Genomic DNA, 19,879 nt, shown 5'->3' with positions numbered 1-19,879 from the left:
GGAGCCTGCGGGGGGCGGGGGGGTGGGGGGCGGACTTGTGTGAACGCCCTGGGTCTGGTTCAGAGTGCTCTGTCGGCACACTCGCCCTCCTGCAGTCTGAACTTGAAATAATCGTCCAGGTCGCTGCCTAACCACAGCGCTGGTGTTGCTGGCTGAAACCACATCAATCTCAGGTTTGATACGGCCTGTGACATTCGTTCTTCTTCACCCAGGCTTTAAAATAGGCACAGTGGTTGAGGCAAAGCAATTTTGAGGGCAAAAAAAAAAAAAGGCCTATTGCTTTTACTGAAATCGCACGCAAGCATTTACAATAACTAAGGGAAGAAAGAAGGAGAGAAACAGAAGGTAAAAATCAGAGAAGTGAGGTTAAGAGACCCCTGGAGAAGCAAGCCACGTCTAAGGGCCTCACAACTAAGGGGCTCAGTTCTGGATGCACGTGGGGAAAGGCGCTCAGCAGGTAAGCCACGGATCTGCCTAGAGAAAAAGAAAGACACCCTGGCCTCTGCTGGGTGATAGTGCAGACAAAACAAGGTACAGTCCGGCATGCATGGCCCATTAGGGGGTACCCTTTTTATGTTTTACCAAAAAATGTCTTTTTATCACTTTGCTGCTAGTAATACATCCGACACAACGAAGCCATCTTCCGTCTTGCTTTGTGGTAACTTGACGCGCACTTGCACAATGCACATGGTTCCCCGCTCAATGCACANGGGGTACCCTTTTTATGTTTTACCAAAAAATGTCTTTTTATCACTTTGCTGCTAGTAATACATCCGACACAACGAAGCCATCTTCCGTCTTGCTTTGTGGTAACTTGACGCGCACTTGCACAATGTCTCCCCGCTCAATGCACGTGGAACCCCGGAAAGCCAACCAAAGCCCTGAACCCCAGCATAAAACGCTTGGTTCTCTTGCTAAGTGAGCTGGCCTGCACCTCAGAAATAATTCTGAAGGCTTGTTAAGCAGCCTCATAATGAGAGAAGATTGCATTCATGCTGACACCTACACAGAATAGTCCATACCTGTATTTTAGAAGAATGCCACTTTCCCTCCTTCTACATGCTAGACATGAAAAACCTTAGGGATGCCTGGGGGGGCTCAGTCAGTTGAGTGTCTGACTCTTAGTTCTGGCTCAGAGCATGTTCTCACAGTTCATGAGTTCAAGCCCCACGTTAGGCTCTGTGCTGATGGCGTGGAGCCTGCTTGGGAGTCTCTCTCTCCCTCTCTCTCTGCCTCTTCCCTGGTCTTGCTCTCTCTCTCTCAAAAAAAACAAAAAAAACACCAAACATTAATAATAATAAAAGAAATGAAAAATCTTAAAGATCTTCACATAGTATCCAAAGATATTTTATTAGTAGAGTGACTTCATAAAAGGTTTGTTCTAATTTGTTTAGACAAGGAACACTTCCTTTTGTAGTTCAAGTCTGACAACAACACGCCATGAACTTTAAAGAAGTACAGAACAGGAACTGAGTCACTAGTTTTACCATCAAGGTTTTATTTCCCTTGCCTCTTCCTCTCTCAGCATCACAGACCGAACAGATTCGACAGCATCAGGAGTCCTAGTTCTTGCCTGAAGGTAAAGTTCCCCTCATTGCTCTGGGATTAAGGAACAGGAGCTAGAACACATGTACTTTGCTGGCCCATTCCTTTATCCCAACACTGCAAATTAACAGACGAAGGAGATTAGACAAGGTGTTTACAGTTCTCAAAAACAAATTCTTCAAGCATCTTCAAGCACTTATGAACACTTGACACTGTAATTAGAAATAATTATCTTCTCATTAAGCCTCTACCAGGCAATAGTGGTAACCTACTTTGAGTTACATGCACTAGAAAATGTAAATGTCTTCAAAATAGCTTAGAACTCACACTTTCAATTAATGGAAACGAATGTCTTACAAAATTAGTCTGACCTGATAAAAATGTACTGTATGCTGTGTAATCTACAGAAGAATTAAATTGGAGAGGAGAAGAGGCCAGAAGGGGCAGGCTCGAGTAATGAAAAGCGAGCAACGTTAAGTTGAATATCAACTGCAGGTAAAGGACAGCCATGGTCCTCTGGTGAGGAGACTGGAGAGGCATGTGAAGCAACAGCAAAAGAGGGCTAGTTCTTTTTCTTTTTTAAAATTATTTTTGGGAGAGCACAAGTGGGGGAGGGGCAGAGGGGTAAGCCTGATGTGGGGCTGGAACTTATAAACCACGAGATCATGACCTGAGCCGAAGTCAGATGCTCAAGTGACTGAGCCACCCAGGCTAGGTGTCACCAAAAGAAGGTGATTTCTAAGAAAAAGGAGTCTCTGGGCATCCCATCTACCTCAACAACAGACGAGTCTGGGAAAGGGATGTGAGCAGCTAACACCTGCCCCTCACGTCCACAGGTCGAGCACGAAGAACTCGGCCTTCTTGAAGGAAGGGCTCACAGTCCCTTCTGGAGGGGAGATCTGGGATGGGGAGTTCTAAAGGGGAAGCAGGAAACCCCAATTTTAGGACTAAATGCAGAATAAATGTCATGTGGCTTTTAGTTCCTACACTTAGAAGAAATGGGGGGATGTGAGAACCCCTGGGCGCTGAACTAACCCACCCAGGGGGTGTCTGGAGTCCTTCCCACCATGGGAGTTACTCCCCACCAGTTTCTGGCAGAGGAGTCAGTAAAACCTTTCCAGGAAAGGGACTAAGCACTAGCCTTGAGGGCAAGGGGAGGTGGAAATACCACATTATACCCCAAGAGAACCACCTTGGGAATCGAGGCAGGAGAGACAGCTCTGAAGGAGGAGAAAAAAATGGATCTCCAAGGCCCTTGGCCAGTGAGCAGAAAGAATGGCATTTATTCACCGCCTTCCTCACCCCCGAAACGAGAGACTGGGGGTTCTTGGGAGGAATGTGTGCTTCGCCTAAGTTTCTGAAGCGTAATCACAGAGCCAGCACCGTCCTGCAGTCTTTGAGCATCTCCAATCCGAACGAAGTCTCTGAGGACTTCTTAGTGCCCTCTCAGAGGCCCATGACAACAGTAATGTCACATGCGGGGCACTGATCTGCAACAGAAGTCAGACTGTTAGCACCGCAAGAATCTTCACAGATCTCACTTGCCCTAACGCCCGTTTTAAAAAGCAGTAGCTTATAGACGAACCCAAGTAACTTTTCATATCAATCCACATTCTTTTCCTAAGAGGTACTCTGCACAGGAGAAGTATTTTCCCTACAAGGGAAAGTAATTCGTCTACTGAAGTATAGTTTCTTATCTAAATACATAAAGTAAATATAAGAGTCAGTATGATAGGGGTGTCCTATCAGATAACAATGCCTCCTTTTTTGCCAGGAAGTTCAACCCAAATGAGTAACTGTTAGACCTGGTGATTAGCCTTCCCTCCTTTTTAACTTAAAACTTTATTTTTGGATATTATTGCGACTCTATTTCCCACGTGCCTTATCATACCCTTTTAGGATAAAGAGGTAGGTGTGCCTCAATCTACAGATGCTACGTGCATCACCCTTCTGGAGGTGAACACTGTACTCTCATTCCCATATGTAACAGGAGGGATATGGTCAAATGTACCCAGTTCATAAGCTGACACAGCTCCTTCTGTCCTCCATTCCCAGGGCACCCAGAGAAAGCCACACTAAACGTTACAATTTGGCTTGGGTTCTTGAAAAGTTGCTTAGTAAGACTGAGTCAGGAAAGAAAACTTGATACTTGGGTCCCCAAGTACATTCCCAAAGCAAACCTAAGCTTCATTATAAGTTTTTCTCTGCAGGTCAGGGTTTAATTTGTTTTTGGTACTAAAAAAAATATCGCGTATATACTAGATAATTTGTAATATTTATTTTTTTATAAATAGAACACAACTAGCCATCAGATAGGGCTTAGAAATAACACACTTAATTTTGAAGTAGAAAAAAACCCCTGATCCTTACTAGTTTATTTCCCTTTTGCAATATGGAACTTATTTCCTTTAAGCAATTTTACTTTTTCTAATGTAAGCCAGGAGTATTATCACCAAGTAGCAATTAGAAATAAAAATCTCCCTTTAGTTCTACCAAAATAATAAATAGCATCATATTCAAGGAAAAAAATTTTAATGTCCACAAAAAGCACATTCAATCAACATTTTAGTACTTATTTTTCATATGGAAGCTGTGTTAGGCTTCAAATGAGGCCAAGCAATATAAAAAACCTGATTGCCTTGGGCCAAATAAAACTATCTTTTTAAAAGATAAACCAATCATGTCCTGTTCCTTCTGAAAATCTTTAAAATTCCCTAGCCTAGGGGTGCCTGCCTGGCTCAGTCAGTAGAGCAGGTGACTCCTGACCTCAGGGTTGTGAATTCAAGCCCCACACTGGGTATAAAGCTTACTTAAAAAAAAGTAATAATAAATAAATTGCCTGGGGCGCCTGGGTGGCTCAGTCAGTTAAGCCTCCCACTCTTGGTTTCGGCTCAGGTCATGATCTCATGGTTCATGAGTTCAAGCCCCACATCGGGCTCTGTGCTGACAATGCAGAGGCTGCTTGGGATTCTCTCTCTTCCCCTCATGCGTGTGTTCACTCTCTCAGAATAAATAAACTTAAAACAAAATTGTTAAAAAAATAAATAAACTAATGAGTGAAATCCTCAGCAAAGAACTTAGAACTCTCTTGATCAGGGTCCTATCTTAGCCATATTCCAGGAGACTGGTCCATAATGGTATTTTGAGCACATCTATGCACAAGGCAACAGAGGAAGGCTGGGGCTTTGTACACACTCTCCTTTAATCCCCACAGCTCCATGAAACAAGGATCAATAGCTATGCTATACAGATTTGCAACAGGAGGGCATCATATAGGTTGTGGTTATACCTAATAAAGCACAGAACCAGGATTTGTACCAAAGCCTAAGCTTTCAACCTTCATCTTATTCCACTAATCCAATAAGCCTCTGAGTGTTTCCTGCACGTTCCTATTTCTGTGGGTTAAGCACCTACTAGCTCCTCACTCTAGCATGGCCCATGCAGGCCTCCACCCCAATTTAGCTTTTCCAGGAGTGGTTCAAACACAGTCTCTTCCACAGAGCTACCCCTGCCCCCATGCTCTGCTAGAACTGACTGCTTCCTCTGTACTCTCCCCAAAATTTGCATTCACTCCTTGAACAGCGTTTATCCTGCTAGGTGTCTAAGTATTTGTAGAACATTGGATTCCGCCCCCCCCACTCCCCCCCACTATACTGGATATCAATGTCTGAAAACCATGGGTGTCCTGCCCCACATTCCTTCCTCAACAGCACCTTAGTTTCTGTTGCTCAATCAATGGCAGACGAACAGCCAACTGGGGCAGCAGCTGTCCCTCCTGTTTACATTCTCCCGGCTGCTGACCAGGGTGGAATCAAGGAGAACCCACAGCAGAGGTTATTCAGGACTCCAGACAGGCTGGGCTGCAGATGGTTAATGCCTCGTGATTCAAGCAAAAGACCAAAACTTCAGGAAACTGATGTGTCTCATGGCTGTTTGCTCCAAACAACACAGGTGACCAACTAGCACATGACCTACAATGTACAGAATACACAGGTGTACGCCCTTCCTCTCTGTGACCTTCTCTCTGTGGTCACCATCCTAACTGTTGCTGAGAATCCACATGCTGGCTCCTTCTCTCACACCATGTTGTAATTCAATAAGCTATTTGTGATGGCATAAGGATGCAGTCTTGGTATTGCATTAAATGAAAAACTTTTAAAATAACGTATCTACTGCACCAGCAACATCATCAAGTATAGTTCCCTGTCCCTTAGGAAAGCACAATTCAGAAGAACATGAACACAAAAATAAAGGAGTCCTTTTATCCTCCAGAGTCTAAGAAGGCAATGACTTGTTTTAAAGGACAAAAGGAAAGGGGCACCTGGGTGACTCAGTCAGCTGAGTACCTGACTCTGGATTTCGGCTCAGGTCATGAACTCTCAGTTTGTGGGTTTGAGCCCTGCATCGCACAGGCTTGGGATTCTCTGTCTCCCTGTCTCTCTGCTCCCTCCCCTGCTTGCTTTCTCTCAAAATAAACAAACAAACATTTAAAAAAATAATAAGTAAAGGACAAAAGTAAGGGTTTCTGGGTGGCTCAGTCGGTTGAGTGTCTCACTCTTGATTTTGGCTCAGATCATGATCCCAGGGACGTGAGATCGAATCCTAAGTTGGGCTCCATACTGAGCACGAAGCCTGTTTGACAGTCTCGCTCACTCGCTCGCGCTCTCTCCCCCTCCCCTGCCCGCATGCACTTCTCTCTTAAAAATAAATAACTAAACTTAAAATATATATATATAAAGGACAGAAGCAGGCCTCAAGAAGAATGGTTCAAGAGAGGATGGGATCTTGGCAAAATAGTACAGATTGATTTTAAAAAGAGAAGCTACCAGTTAAAGACTTAAGCATCATATAATGTTCTACTTGCTTCACATACATTATTTTATTTTCCCTCTCAAGAATATTAGAATAATCACTCCTACTTTACCAACAGAAAAAACAAGTGACTTGTCTGAAGTCATAAAGCCAGTGAGCAGGGGGCGTGGTCCCAGGCGGCCCCCAGGTCCGTGCTCTAACACCCCCACCTCTCACTGGTTATGCCAGGTGCGTTATGCCAGACCCTTTACTAGACACAAACATGTTTCCCATGCCCCTCCAAGTCTCAATTTTCGCTCACTTAAATCACTGCGCAGCCATTAAATACTGCAAAGTGGAAAATAGGTACAAGAGAGAAACCAGAAGAGCAAATACTAACAAACGGCGTTAGGCAGTTCTTGGTGCCACAAGGCGATTGCTGGAGATGTTCCCAATTTGACGTTAAGGAGTTAGAGAAGAAACTAGCTTAGATCCCAAGGTCTTGAATCATAAAAAGGTCGACTGCTTCTGTTTTAACCACTACTACTGATTCTCCACGCCAGTGAAACAGACAGTTGGTACACGGAGCCCCTCTTCTGGCTCCAGCCCTAGTAGGTAGGTAATCATTAGAGGCTCTGCTCCCAAGATGAAGGAAAGAGAAGGCTTCTTTCTCTCACAGCCACAGCAGCTTAAAAGCACTGAAGATTTATATTTCAGGTAGAGGACAGTCCTCTGGGAACACATTACCTTATAATCTAGAAAAAAGGAAACTATAAAGAAATAAATTGAACTGTGGACTGTGATTTTTAAGGCCACTATACCATGGCCTTTCTTAGAACCCAGGTCTATATTTGGGTTGACGATATTTCCAGCAGAGGAACAGCTTCCAGGGCCCACTCGTCACACTCACAGCAACCAGCTGCAATGGTTTTGAGATTCGTGGGAAAGCCCCAATTCCAAAGCCATGTGTCCAATACGGGTTAACTGTATCACAGTGGTAGCATATGTCCGTGGTTAAAACCAGATTCAGAGCCAGACCCTGTAGGTTCAAATCCCAGCTCTGTCACATTAAACGTATCATCGTAGGCTAGTTGCTTAGTCTCTCTATGCCTTAGTTTCCTCATCTGTAAAGTGGGGACAGCAGTACCTACTTCATAGGGTGACTATGAAGATTAAATGAATTAAAATTCGTGAAGTGCTTGCAACAGGGCCTCATACAGAGTTAAGGGCTCTAAGTATACGCTATCGCTTATCAAACACAACATACCCCAGACAGGTGGGAACTTCGGAAAAGTCCAGAGCCAGGAGCAATGGTGCTGCTGTCACCATGTTAAGCTCCTCAGGAGAAGCTGGCAATTCCCTCCCCACTGCACACTGTGGCACCTGCTTACTGTGTATACACAGCTTGCAGCGGAGGGGCAGGATGGGAAACGTCCGGCAGAATCTCACAGCACACAGGACATCCCTTCAGATCAAGTTCCAGTGAATCTGAACTGACCTGTAACGAGAATGTGTCTAAAGATGCCCATTCACCCAAAAGCGGAACACCTAGTATCTGAGTGATCCAACTTTTGAAAAGGTACATGACCTCAAATGACTAAAACTTAAACTCTCAATATTTGATCCTTAATTTTTTTTAAGTATGATTAGTCTTCTATGTTGCTACTTAAGTGAAACCAGGGCTCTAAATTAAGGCCTTTAAAGAGACATTAGCTAACATTTCCCTAAGTCTTTAAGCAAAACAAGGAAAAATTGTGTTAGAAAAACCTAATGATGGTAACTTGCTATTTCCTCTTTTAAAAAAAACATGCCTCCTAAACTAATTCTTGAGAGTATGATGTCATGGAAGCTTGTTTTTAGAGATGATACGTGGAGTTTTTTTGAACCTGGCGACAGTTAATTCCATGACCTTCTCTATCAATGGCATCATTCGCTAATTTTGCACAGGTTCTCTCCACCCGACTCAAGCTGTCACCAAATCCTGTTGTTGCCCTGTCCAAGAATTTCTCCCTAGATTGACCCTTCCTCACTCTCTCCAGATCCACCCACTGAATCCAGATCCTCCCTTCCTATTCCATCTACCTAAAGGGCAAGAGTTTAAACAGGTTTCACCGTGTTCAGTGTTTCATTTCCTCTATGCAGCCATGGAGAACATTACACTCCTCTTCTTCGCGTTCTAACATTGCTCGAGACGTACAACGGCTCTTCCTCTAATAAAGGAATTGGATTCTTCCTCCTGCTGGTACTTAATCCCTGAGTAACTTTTCCTACACCAACTATGCTAGGTCTTGTCTTCCTCCTTCTACCACCTCCCTGACAGACCCCAGCGCTACACATTTCTGCACTTTCTTTCCACCCCAATGCTTACGTCATTCCTTCTGGGCACACCTGTTCCAAGACCTTAGTCTTGTCCAAATCCTACCATCCCTTCAAGATTTCTTCTATGAGGCCTTTTCACAGGACTCCTGCCCAAGTTACTTCCTCTCCTATCGATGCATTCTGGCTCTACTACTTATTTTATCTTCCTTGCTAGATTTTTAGGTTACGACAAGTATTCACTTTTTTAGATGCCGTTCAACACTCAGTACAGAACTAGCAGTATCTCTGAGTAGCAAATACTTATTTATGTGACCTTCTTTATGCTATAAAGCACTATATTCCAAATCCTGAATGAGACCCACAGTAAGAAATATGCACTTACCAATACATGCATACATATGTGTGCAGGTATACACACGTATGTAACTTTTATGAAATAATACTTATATTTACTACACGCCACCCAACTTTATAAGCATATTTTTAAAAAATAGAGTTAGCTCATTTTTTGGACCCCTGCATATTAGAAAATTATAATTAATTTTGTTAGGGTATATTAATTCTATCCTATAGAGAATGTCCTTGTTTTTGTATACATGTCAGAAACTAAGTACCTTAATGTGTACATGTAACTTGCCTTGAATCAGATTACATACACAATACATAAAGCGAATACAAAAGATTTATTTGTTGAATCTAGATACAGTAGATAGGTATTTGCTGTACTCTGCCTTCTACTTTTCCATATACAAACATAAAATGATAGTTATGCTTTAAATTTATTCCATGACCAATGAATGGGACTCAATCCTCTTTGAACTAGTGTTTTATAATTGGGAAAAAGACAAGCCACATGTTTCTGTGTCTAATAATTAAGGAGGCTCTAACATACTGAAGAATGTCCTATGGTTACTTCCTGGCCAGTGGGGTCAATAAAGGTTAAACTTTCCGATGCTGAGCCACTAATCTCTCCTACAATATTCTTTCTATGAAACTTTCTATGAACCATTACTAGGAGTAAGGTATCTGATCAAGGAACAGTTCTTTACTTGCAAAGCTCACAGACTTAGAGTTTACACAGATTTCTCATCTTAAGAAAAAGCTTTGTGGTTTTCATCAAGGCTTGAAGAGGATTACAGCTGGGAGTAGCAGAAGTTCAAGACAATGCACTGAAACTGCGGAAATCATAATAACCATGTGCACTGATTAAAATTTTCCCCTTCCTTCTCCTTTAAGAATTAGTTCTCGGGGCACCCGGGTGCCTCAGTCATGACTTCATGGTTCGTGGGTTCCAGCCCCAAGTCGGGCTCTGTGCTGACAGCCAGTTCAGAGCCCAGAGCCTGTTTCAGATTCTATGTCTCCTCCACTCTCTGCCCCTCCCCAACTCGTCGTGCACATGTGCGGGCGTGCTCTCTCAAAAATAAACAAACATGAAAAAAAAGATTAAAAAAAAAAGAATTGGTGCTCATAAAAGAATAAATTCCATGAACAGAGATACACCTCATTTAATGGATACTGAGAGAAATGTATTACAGATGAGTGAATGAAAACTCTAGAAAATTAACACTCTTATCATTTAAGGGCCAGCATTTTTAAACCTTGTTGATGTTGGATTTCTAAACTGCTAACTTCCCAAGACTGTTTTTCTATCAACTTGGGTCATCCATATGATCAGATCTGAATTGTGACAGAGCATCATGAAGTAAGGAAGAAGCCTAGACCAGGTCAGTCGGGGGCCTAGTGAACTCTTAAGGTCCCTCATGTGAGAAAACCAGGTGGATGAACTCTGTGACCTCTAAGGCCCTGGAGGCCTTTCCACTCAACAATTCTGCTACCACTAGGTCTGTGAAGCTGGCAGCCCTCAGCACATACCAGGTAACAAACATCGAACAGGTATCCTTTCTTCTAAGGACACTGACTACCAAAATGACGATTAAGCGGGGCGCCTGGGTGGCTTAGTCGGTTAAGCGTCCGACTTTCGCTTAGGTCATGATCTCGCGGTTCGTGGGTTCGAGCCCCGCGTCGGGCTCTGTGCTGACTGCCAGCTCAGAGCCTGGAGCCTGTTTCAGTCTGTGACTCCCTCTCTTTCTGGCCCTTCCCTGCTCACGCTGTCTCTCTCTCTCTCTCCTAGAAATAAATTTAAAAAATAAAAAAAAAATGACGATTAAGCAAAAAGCAGTTAAAAGCCATATGCAGCAAATGAAAAGAATGAAGAGCTAGTCACACACAACATAGATGAACCTCATTATATCACACTTTGCGCTGTAGGATTCTTATGATCTGGAGATAGCCACCACCCCTGCTGGAGAGCAGAGGGAGGGACGGTGATCTGCCAGAAGGTGGCAGAGGGAGCTCTGGGGTGCCAACGATGCTGGGGCAGGTGGCAGGTAGCGTGGTGAGCACACAGGTAAGAATCATCCAATTGTACTTTTAAGATGTTATGTACCTGCAAGTCATTCCTTTAAAAAGTAAAGAAATACACACACACAAAAAAACAACCAACCAAACAAAAAAACCTTTAGACAATGAAAACACTGGGGCTGTCAAATTACTATGTTATCTCTACAGCACTTGTAACATTGCAGATAATGAATGAATGCAGACTAATACAGTATTGTATTCCAGACCAGTGTATTGCTCAGTTCTAGCAAAGTAAGAATTTTAACTTCATTAGTGTCAATTCACACTGTGTTTTGTCAGCTCTTTAATATTCTTAAAAAATGTTTATTTTGAAAGAGACCGACAGAACGAACTGTGAGCACAGAGCCTTTATGCAAGGTGAAACCTATGACCTGAGCTAAAACCAAGAGTCAGACGCTTAACTGACCGAAACACCTGGGAGCCCCCAGCTCTTTAACATTTTTAAAGTTTCTGCAACTTTCATGACACTGCCTAATAAATATTTGTTTTTACTACCAGAATATAGCAGAGCAAATGTACAAAACACAGAAAGCGTAGAGATCTGTATGGTATACTAACTAGCAAAGCACTAATATCCGTGGTTATAACTAATCACATTAGATTTAGATACAAAAATATTTCATCTTAAATTCTGCAAAATGCAGCAACATCCAAAACACGATGCTGATGCAGATTGCAAATGACCTGGTTCATTACATAATAGTTATTTAGAAAGCCAATGTTTCTCCAAGAGGCCGAAATTAACTAAAAGCACACAAAGTACAATTAGAGCTTATTCACATACTTTGAACCAAATGTTTTTATGACAGTTAATGGATTTGATTTAGACCAAATGTTTTGATGATAATTAACGGAATTGACTAATTTAGGTTAATGGAACTGATTTAGGTTCCAAAGTAGACCCCCCCCCAATACAGAATTTCTACTCAAAAAATGTTTTCCTGTCTATCTTTTGTGAGCTGGGCTGTATGCTAAAAGCACCAGAATCAGTAAGGGAAGAATGACAACCATGCCTCTGCCTAGGAGCTCCCTCTCTGGGCAGGGAGACACATGGAACTACACAAATGCAGAAAAACATGAGGAATAAAGAGGCAGAAAAAAGACCTAGAAGCCTTCAGTGAGACCCTTCAAAGAGCATGATATCTGATTTGGACACAGAAGAGGGGGCTCAAAATTCAGCCAAAAGAGTCCAGAGAGGAGTACAATGTGTCCAGAGGCAGAAAGCAGAATATTTGGGAAACCGATGGTTTCTTGAGGTGTCTAGAATTTATAAGGACTGAATCAGGGTACAGCTGAGGGCTGGGGCAAAAAAGAGGTGCAGGCACCTATCTGTGAGAGGCAGAGGTACGAGACAGAACACAGACCCAAGCCCCACCCACCCCGTAGCTGGCTGTGTGAGCCACACTAGACTGGACACTCTACCAGGTGGCAAGGAGAAGCCAGGGTTTTGAAAGTAAGTGGGGACTTTTTTTTCATCATAAAAATACTGAGAGATAGAGATCCTGAAATAACAAAAAATGCAGGGGAAAAAATATCACCCATAAAACCCTCCCTTAAATACAGACACTGTTTAGACTCTTAGCTTTTAAAAAACACAGAACTGTGGCTATATTGTGCATAGAGATTTCGGTCACGGTTCATGTGTTGTGTACACAGGCACGTAGGAAGGATCTGCTGATCTGTAGGATTTGGTCAGTATACACCTGTATGCTCACACTGCACTGCACCAACACAGAGCGGGCCTCTGTCTGCAATGCAGAGATCCTATAACCAGACCCAGTATTTAAAAACAAAATCATGAAGCTAAGGGCAGCTGAGTTCTCATCTAAAATATTATCTGTCACATGATAAGAAATCGGGGATTTTGTCTCATACACATGACAGATCATTTATTCCATCTCTACTCCTTTCTCTTCTGGAGATAGGAGAGGCTATACACGTTCCAACGATCACAGCCCTCATGCTTTTTATCAGAAGGCTAACAGATTACAGGATAGAATTTTTACATAAAAATGAAAGAAAAGGCAGGAGTTAAAGATGATTTCCCTGAAGGCTACAATTCCTTTGGTCTTTTACTTATGGATTGAAAAGAGGAATCCTTCAACATATACCACAAATCATATTCCCCTTGCTCTAAGCCATAGTTGCAAAGTATCCCAGATTCTTCTGACTATAGGAAAGCACCACAGTATACCTGTGTATCTACACTATCTATTATGACTCAAATTCTATCTGAAAAAATTTTAAACTCCAAATTAGATTCGTAAAAGGGGTGGGGGAAGGCATGTGAAGAATAGAAAGCTGTCTGGGAGAGTTTCAGCGTCAGATGCTTTTCTCTCCTCACTGTCAACAGTAATGAACCAAATCCTGGGTCTGTACCTGGCCGAGGGCCCTAACTTCCCAATGAGATCACAAGAACTCCCAGACAGGACACTTGTTCTGAGCATCTTACAAAACCACCTATGTACAGAATTACTGTTGAAAAACTTAATTTTATGCCCCAGTGGAAGTCTGTCTTTCTTAAAAGGGTTTACTCATACCTAGTTCCCTAGGATACATGAAGGATGGAGTTTTCTTTTTGCCTAAATTTGGGAAAGCCGATGAACTTAGACTCCAAGGATTGCTAACTACATAATAGTATTCAGAGTGATGCACTTTATTAATATGTTGGGGTCCACCTCCCTTACTCAGCATTTCAAAATGTTAAAGAACCATCTGTTCAAGATTCACCAACTGAGATTATGAAACCTCATGCAGCCTAAGATATGACCCTGACTTTAATGAACTGAAATGTCTTTCATTTCTATACTTGATGCTTCTGGTCTCATCTCACTACTTTAGATGTTGTTATGACTGATGTTCTATGAATAAGGCATTGTAAATAGACCTGTAAGTACCACAATCCTCATGTCAGAGAAAACATGCTCAACTGCTTTTCGTCCTGGATAAACACGTAGTCAACAATCAGTGAATATACACTTCATATTACAGGACTGACTCAAAGTGTTCAATCATATCTAATCAGAAGCAAGGGTATGTTTACATTATTAAGGGACACATTTTTCAAAGGAACCAAACTTTACATGTAAACAGTGGGAAAGTGACAAACATAATTAGACAAAATTAACTAACGAGCAGATTTGGGCACCATCATTTATTTCCTACTTACATATAACATCTTTCATCCAAAATGTCAATAAATCTTGCTGAGTGCTCAGTGCTCATGTCCCAACCTGGGATGTGATTATCTGAAAGCGTTACAAGTCTACCATGAATTTCACACCAAACAACAGACAGGCATTCAGTCTTTAGAACTCGTTGCTAATTCTTTCCTCCCTTTTGCCTCTTGCATCACTAAATCCTGTCTTTCTCCATCACCTCTCCGACTCCTAACCTCTCCCTGCCCTCCACCTGACACTGCCCAGTCAAGGTCTTTTATACTGCCCACCGGGGCCACTGCAACCACCTCCTAAGGCATCTCACTGTCCCAGGCTGCCCCTCCCAGCCGCGGCACAAGGGCTGTCTATAGGATAAGGTCTAAACCCAGATCGTCGGAAATCCAGGCCCTCCGCGTCTCAACCTAAACCTGTCTCTCCAGGTTTTGTACTCACACCCCCTCACCTGGACCAAATGGCCTATCCAGGTGACCTTTGACCAGATCAAAAGCAACACGCCCACATGGTTTCTACTGGCTCACCTCCACTTGGCTCAGGAGCTCCCACCACGGATGTGGTCTCCCTGCCCCCTCCACCTCTACCCTCTATTTGGTGCCTGCCTGTTTGCATCACAGGTGTCCGACGTATTTCGCCTCTATTCCTCACCCCAATTCTACAGGTTATGTTTAGTCTATCATGAGGAATATCAAGGAAGTCAAGGCTTCTGAAAAGGTCACAAACCAGTGAGTGATGAGCCCAAGTTCCAACTCAGGTCTGAGTCCACAGACTGTGTCTGTTGTAAAACCTCAGGCTTCCTCCCCTGCCACCCCCAACTTTCTACTTACCAAAACCATGGGGTTCCCTCAGACTGGCTCCTGTTAACCTTTTCCACACAAAGTCCTTTCTTATCACCTCCAATCTAGAAACTACAGCTTACTCAGAACTGCTGCTTTGAGTCCTTCCTGCAGCACTAAATTCTCTACTGCCTCGTGTTATCAGTTCTTATTCTTTCCCCTGCTTCTCTGCTGTCCTACAGCAGCCTCACAATGTCTTTTGAACACAGTAGGCATACAGCTGTCTTATAACACTGTTTCATACTTTGATATTATTTCCTATGGGTGAAATGCCACATCAGGTAAAAAGATTGGACGAAAGAGCTAGTTTTAGTGGCTTAAAAATGTTATCAAAGACCCACACTCTCCATTTTTCCATTCCACCACTCTTCGGACATCTGCTTGTTCTCTCTTGGAGACAAAAAAAGAGTCACTGTGGTCCTAAGACTCACACGCAGATAATTCCTAGCTGCAGACAACTATATCACTCTTCTTTCACATTTTATTAGGGAGGAAAACATTTTCTAGAAACTGCCCAGCAGACTTCCCCTTAGGTTCCTTTGGCCAGGCCTGAGTCACAGGGTCTATACACTAGTTGCAAGGGAAGTTGTGGGAAGCAGGATCCAACATTTTCAGCCTCTACTTCATGAGAGGGCTCAGGCAGCCAGAGAGAAAGAGAAAGAAATCGTGCTTGCATAGGTAACCTACAGCGTTTGCAAACACCACCATTAGAGAAATACTGATGCAATGATAAGCTCTGTACAATGAAACCCCTCCATCTCCAAACAGATGAATTAGCCTCAGTCTGCTAATCAGGTAGAACAGTCCGGTGCTCACTGCACTAGAGGTGGGAGAGAACAGAGCTGGAGGCCCCCAGTTCTTGAGGCAGGAACTGGTGAATACATTTCTTTCCCTCAGAAACTTAGTCAGATACCACAGTCTCTTCTACCACAAGGAAGGAAGGGCAAGGAGGAAAAGGAACCTAGCCCTTTTAAGCTTCCATACAGTTCCCAAAGAACTGGGGGGAAAAAAATCAAAGAAACAAAAAAACCCTCAAGAGATGTAAAGAACAGAAGGGATATCCAACTATTTATATAAGTCTTTGCCTCGTTTTCCTATTCTTTGCTGCTTCTAATTGGACAATCTCCTTGATTCACCACCGCCAGCACAGTCATTTATTTCCAGCTCTGGAATCAACACAGACACCTATCAGAGGGGAACCGCTTAAGAAGATTCTAGTACAATGGAAAACAATGCAGCCACTGAAGTGGAGGTGAAGGTGAATGGGCTACCAGTCAGTTCTCCAAGCCTCACTGTTAGGGGAGAAAAGCAAGTTGCAGAGCTAGGTCTACACACACTCATTTCTGTTTTAAAAGAGATACTGTGTGGGGGTTATATGACTATATACACCAGTACTCTAGTCTGGAAATTTCTAGAGAAAATCTTAGGAACTGTGAATGGTGATTACCTCCAGGGAACAGGGCTGGGAATCTGGGGACAGTGGTATTTTTCGTTTTATATTGATTTCTGGAAGAGTTTGTTGTTACTCACTTTGTTATTATTTTTAACAAAGCTCCCGGTGCTTGTACCCTCAAAGTCAGACTAATATGCAACTACCTTTAAAATTTCATTAGCACTCTCAAGATACTTCCTTGCTCCTCTTAGGCCCTATGATTTTACCAATAGCAAAGTAACATATTTAAAAAAATAGCAAAATAACTGACCTCGGTATTCAGAACAGTAAGCTGAAGAGAGTCACTGAGTGATTACCTGGTGGCTGTTTGCATATATACAGCTCATGTGACTCCTGAGGGATAGACTGTTTTATTTGTGATTCTCAGTTTTGTTTTGTTTTGTTTTGTTTTTTGAGAAAGAGTGTGCACAAGTGGGGCAGTGGCAGAGAGAAGGAGAGACAGAATCCCAAGAGAAGGGGACAGAACTGGATGCGGGTCTCTAACTCATGAACCTTGAGATCAAGAGTTAGATGCTCATCCGACTGCACCACTCAGGCACCCCTGTGATTCTCAGGTCCTAAAAGTTTGGTTTTGCCCTTCAAAAAGGGTTTATGTAACAACTACAGAAAGAAGTTAAGGGTATTTCCTTAAGGTTAAAGTTTCTCAGGGGCCAAAATAGGATGGCATTATTTCAGTGTAGAAAACATTTTTTGATGGCTCCAGGATTTAAACAAAGCAATGCTGAAATCAGATTACAAGATACATTTAAAATGAATTCTTAAAACATTAAAAATTGTTTGCCCATGCTCTAGAGACCCAGAAATTCTATTCCTAGTAACAAATTGCACATGTTAAGAAAGTGTATTAAAAATGTTCGTAGCACGAGGCATTCACTTTCAAATGTCCCCTCTGTAAAGGCAGCTTTCCTACTATTCTTTCTAATCTTATACTCTAATAAACTTTTGCTTGCTGCTAAAAAAAAAAAAAAATCATAGCACAATGTTCACAACAGAAAACTACCACCACCCAGAAATAACCCAAAGGTCTACAGGTAACAGAATGAATATATACACACTGTGTGCATTTGTAACGTGGAAGGAGATGAACCATAGCTACAATGTAAAATTAAAGCAGATGAATCTTAAAAGAATCAAATCAAAGAAAACCACATGCAGTATGAATTCCACTTTCTAAAGTTCAAGAAGAGACCAATTCTTATTTAGGTATAAATACACAGGTGGTAAAACGACAAAGAAAAAGCAAGTGGTTAACACATACCTTAGGACAGCAAGACCTGGGGTGGGGGTGGGGGGGGGCAGATGGGGGGTTGTGATGGAGGGGAAATGCAATCTGGGAAAAGGCCATGGGATCAAGCTCAATTTCTTACCCTTGGTTTTAGGTGCAGCAATGTTTCATGTTATTTTCTAAACAGAATATCCTTTATGCTTAGTATTTCTTAATTTATAAACATTTAAAAATAAAAACCATGGAGTAAATCACACAGTGTAATAAACTGTGTGGGTGTATGTCTGTTTAAGTTATATGTTGAATAACATCTCTCTCTTTTTAATCCTCTCGGTCTATCTCTGGCTCTGTGACTTAACTCCTGGGCAATAATGTTAAAATCTAAATTTGAGGACCTGCTTAATGTGATCTGGACAAAAAGGCCTCGTAGCCACCCCAGGAGTGGGTCCTGACTTGGTCTTCTGGGTCACACCCAGAAAGGGTGTAGTCTAGAGGGGGGGAGAGAGAGAGAGAACCTCCAAATTTCCCTTGGGCTACAGGTTAACCCCTAGGCAGCCAGCAAACCATGCTTGCCTGCACTTAGACAACCCACTCCTCACTGAGGCGGCTTTTCCAGAACAGCCTAGTGGGCCAGCAGCTGGCAAGGCGAGACCCCTTCCTGTAGCATCCTGAGGAGCGGCCGGCAGCAGCAACAGCTGTTTTACAAGCAGTGCCCTCATGGTCTGGGCGGCCATCTCCCCTTTCATTCCAGCACAAGCCCTACATGACTGTTGCACTCACTGTGCTAGGAGGCTACTAAGATGCCTTGTTGTTAGAATAGGCCCTCCAATTTTTTTAATAACAGAAATTTAATCTTCAAGATGCAAAGGATCAAATGATAAGCAGCAAACGGCAAACTCTTCCAACTTTCCACACCCCTCTTCCATCTCCGACTGTTTGTTTCTTAAGGCTAGGGATCATTATCAACAGTAAGCCCACCTTAATATTCTAGATCAACCTTTGAGACCAAACGAATTAGAAAAAAAAAATTACTTGAATTAATCAGTGTGTTCATAATAGTCTAATGTCCAGGAAGTGAAAACAAAGAGTATGTGCATTTTGTAGCCATGTACAGAAACCTCCGGCAGCACAGGCACACATACAAAGTCACAAATTCAATACAACTTCCCATGAGATCAGGCAGCTCACGGGGGCAGAGCCCGGGTGAAATGGAACATTCCCCAGCCCACGGGGAGTTCTGCATCAGTCCCACGGGGTAGCATCCCAGGATGGCAGGAAGCGCCCTGCTTACAGATCCACACTCTCCCACTGCTGCCTCCTCTCCCAGCCCACAGCCACCACACCCATCTATCTCACGGGGCACTGACAGTGGCTGACAGTCACACAAAGTCTGTTTTACGGAGTCTGAAGTTTTCAGGAAAGGGAGGATTCAAGGATATCCACTTTTCAAAAGAGCCAATGTTAGAGTACAAACTGAGATCCAACTCAGTCTGGGTAGAGCCCGGGGAAGTGGATGGAGAACCAGCTTGTTACCAGCCGGTAGCTGGCACACGCAAACACCGCGTGTATTTGCTCATCTCTTAAATCACACATGCTGGATTTGCATTCTTAAAGGACCCAGCAAGAGAGAGTTTGTTTGGTGGTTCATGAGTTTAGGCAGTTTAAATACCTAGAAAGCCGCTAGTCAATTAGGAAGGATTTGAGACAAGCACAAAAATAATTTGTATTTCTTTCCAGCACCTCATAAACTATAAATGACCACAAAGCTCTACAGCATATATTTACACAGGCCGGCTCAAACAGGAGAGCGGGTGAGGAGACTTACCAAACACCACACGACGAATGAGAGAGCAGAACAGGGTCAGCGACCAGCTCGCCTTCCTGCCCGAGAGGCATCTGAGGCTGTAAGGCAGCCAGGCTCGCTGTTCCGACAGCACCTACCGTATGACTCACCCCGGACTTTGGAGATCCTGCTCACATATCTGAGTATCCCTGTTTGTCTCGGGGAAACTCCACGCCCTTCACTGGGACTACTCCAACCCGCCACCAATAACATACTGTGTTCAAGCCACTGCTGGACAAGTGGGCTCTTTGTGCTCACAGCCCCAAGAGGCAC

General features: G+C 43.0%; 1 protein-coding gene across 3 annotated transcripts in view; it reads right to left on the bottom strand.

Moving 5' to 3' along the window:
- Positions 1-19,879, bottom strand: part of TMCC3 (transmembrane and coiled-coil domain family 3) — a 75,806-nt gene that overhangs the window by 20,170 nt on the left and 35,757 nt on the right. Inside the window, exon 1 of one of the 3 annotated variants that reach the window (XM_077772302.1) lies at positions 19,589-19,685. The exons of 1 other annotated variant lie outside the window; for it this stretch is intronic. The gene's annotated coding sequence lies outside the window, so the exon portion shown is untranslated. Of the gene's footprint in view, positions 1-5,258; positions 5,422-19,588; positions 19,686-19,879 lie in introns of those variants that run through there. One more of the 3 variants, XM_077772303.1, reaches the window with a different exon arrangement.

Source organism: Crocuta crocuta, unplaced genomic scaffold, assembly GCF_008692635.1.
Source record: "Crocuta crocuta isolate KB4526 unplaced genomic scaffold, BGI_CrCroc_1.0 scaffold216, whole genome shotgun sequence".
NCBI classification, from domain to species: Eukaryota; Metazoa; Chordata; class Mammalia; order Carnivora; family Hyaenidae; genus Crocuta; species Crocuta crocuta.
This window is presented reverse-complemented; position numbering and strand designations above follow the sequence as displayed.